Source organism: Apteryx mantelli, unplaced genomic scaffold (assembly GCF_036417845.1).
Source record: "Apteryx mantelli isolate bAptMan1 unplaced genomic scaffold, bAptMan1.hap1 HAP1_SCAFFOLD_142, whole genome shotgun sequence".
Classification (NCBI taxonomy): Eukaryota; Metazoa; Chordata; class Aves; order Apterygiformes; family Apterygidae; genus Apteryx; species Apteryx mantelli.
The window spans coordinates 142,501-145,000 of NW_027118497.1; the positions used below are offsets into that span (position 1 = coordinate 142,501).

Genomic DNA, 2,500 nt, shown 5'->3' on the forward strand with positions numbered 1-2,500 from the left:
AGCACGGGGCTCGGCCCGCCGGCGGCTGTACGGCCCTCCCGGGGCTCGCTCGCCGAAGGCCCGCCGCCGATTCCCCGAGGCCGGTGGGGGACCGCCCCCGTCTGCCCCTCTCGCCTCCGCTGGCGCCCGCCGCCGGTGCCCATCGCCGGGAGCCGGCCCCCCCCTGTCACCCGACGGCGATCCGCCGCCGCCGGGGCAGGGGAGGGTCGGGCCCGGGGGAGGGTCCGGCGGGGAGTGGGCGGCAGTGCGCGGGAGGGTCGGCGGGGCTTGCTCCCCCGGCGCCCGCGGGAGGAAGCGGCGGGCGGAGACGCGAGCGAGATGGCACCCCGGGTCGGGACGGGTGCCGACGGGTCGCCACCCCTAAGCGGTGGGGGGCGGACCCGCGGCGGGCTGCGGCGGAGCAGCCCGTCTTGCAGAGACGGCGAGGACAGGCGTTCCGGGATGGCGCGCGGGGCGGGCGCCGGGCGGCGGCGGACCCCGAGCGGGGGCCGTCGCGCCAGGCCACGCGAGGCGACGGGTCGTGCCCGAGCGGGCGGCCCAAACCACGGCTCTCCTCCCGGGCGCAGCTGCCGCCGGGCGCCGGGTTACTGAGGGAAACCCCGGGCCCCGGGAGGAGGACGAGGTCGTGGCGGCGGGTGTCGGGCGCACCCCGCGGGCGGACGCTCCGCCGAGGGGCGCCGGAGCCGGCTGGCGGGTGCCGGGTTTCCCCTCCGCGTCCCGTCTCGCTGCTGCCGCCGAGGCTGCCGCCGTCGCCGCGAGGCGGCGGCGGCCCGGCGGCGGGCGGCGGCGGGGGAGGCACCCCCGCGGGGATTTCAGGTCGTTTCCCTCACCCCAGGGCCAGGTACCTAGCGTCCGCGCTCCTCCTGCCCCCCCTCGGTGACCCACCCGTGTGGTCCCGTGTGCCAGCTCGCTCCTCCCGGGCGCTGCGCCGTGAGCGCCGCACCGGCCGTGCCCTCCCGCCCTTTCCGCTTTCCCTTTCTCTCCCCCCCCCCCACCGCTCCAGCCGCCCCGCGCCGTGCCGCGGGGACCGTGCTGCGAGCGGGCCGGGCGGGGGGGGGGGGCGGGGTGGCGGGAGGAGCGGAGGGCCTCCGGCCACCGCGGCCGCCGGTAGCCGCCCCGGGTAGGGATGGCCATGGGCCCCGGGCTCCGGGCCCGAGGGTTCTCGGCGGGAGAGCCGGGCGGGGGTTTAAAGACTCGGGCGGCCCGATGCGACCCGGGGGGCAGCCGGGTGTGCTGCCGGAGGGCCGGGGGGCCGGCGCGCGCGGGCGCCGTGCCCCCCCATGCCAGCCGGCGCGCCCCGCGCTCGCCCTGCGGGCAGCCGGGACGGAGAGGGGTACCCTGCCCCCTCTCTCCGCGGTCTGGTCTCGGCGGAGGGACGCCGCGCGGTCGGCTGGCGCCGGCCTGCCTCGAACGCGTGACCCCGGCGCGAGCGCGTGCTCTCGCCGGGACGGTGAGCCCCCACCCACCGCGGGTGGTGCGGACGCCGCGCCTCGGCGCGATCCGCTCTCCTCCCTGGCCGGGGCTCTCGGTCTGCCGCCGTGGCCGCTGGCGGCGGCGCCCTACCCGCCGGCACTCCGCCATCCGGCGCGCCTGCCTCGCTCTGCCCAACCCGGCTTCGCCGGGCGGCGGGCGGGCGGCAGGCGGGCGGCGGGGGCGGCCCCCCCCGTTCTCCGCGTGGAGACGGGGAGAGCGGGCGCCGTCCCCGTCCGTCCCGCCTTGCCCGCCCGCCCGCCGCCGGGCGTCTGTCCGCGGAAGGGACGGGAGAGCGCGTGGTGTCGTCCGGGAGGCTGTGTGTGCGCGCGCGCGGGCGTGGGCGCCGCCTCGGGGCCACGGCGGAGCCGGAGGCCGGCGAGGCGAGCGAGGAGCTGGGGAGCGCGGGGCCGGTGGGCCGCGGGCGCGCGGGCAGCGGCCGGTGCCGCTGCCGGTGGCGGCCGGGCTCCGACGCTGGGGGTCCGCGGGGAGCCGCCCCCTCCCCCAGCGTCCCCGAGGCAGGCGGCGCGGCCGGCGCGCTGCTCCCCGCCGGGCCGGGCCGAGCCTGGGCGCCTGGGCCGGACTCGAAGCGAGCAAAGGGTTGTCCCAGGTCGGGAGCGAGGGCTCCCCGCCCTTCTCGTTCGGGTTTTCCTTTTCCCTTTTTCCCCCCCCACTCTGTGCTCGTACGGTCAGCGGGGCGAGCCCCTCTCTCTGGCTCTCGGCCGTCCCTCGCTCAGCAGCCGGCGTCGGCGTGAGGAGGGAGGCGGAGCGGAGGGGGGGCCCTCAGGGGCTGCCGAAGGCTGCCCGGTCCCCCCGCGCGCGCGGCGGGGACCGAAACCGAGACAACTCTTAGCGGTGGATCACTCGGCTCGTGCGTCGATGAAGAACGCAGCTAGCTGCGAGAATTAATGTGAATTGCAGGACACATTGATCATCGACACTTCGAACGCACTTGCGGCCCCGGGTTCCTCCCGGGGCTACGCCTGTCTGAGCGTCGCTTGGCGGTCAATCGTCACCCCCGCTGTCGCGT

At 79.2% G+C, this 2,500-nt stretch overlaps 1 non-coding gene across 1 annotated transcript; it reads left to right on the forward strand.

Moving 5' to 3' along the window:
- The first annotated feature begins 2,314 nt into the window (after window positions 1-2,314).
- Window positions 2,315-2,467, forward strand: LOC136995669 (5.8S ribosomal RNA). Its single transcript, XR_010887213.1, has one exon. It is a non-coding gene; the product is annotated as a 5.8S ribosomal RNA (ribosomal RNA).
- The last annotated feature ends 33 nt before the right edge of the window (window positions 2,468-2,500 follow it).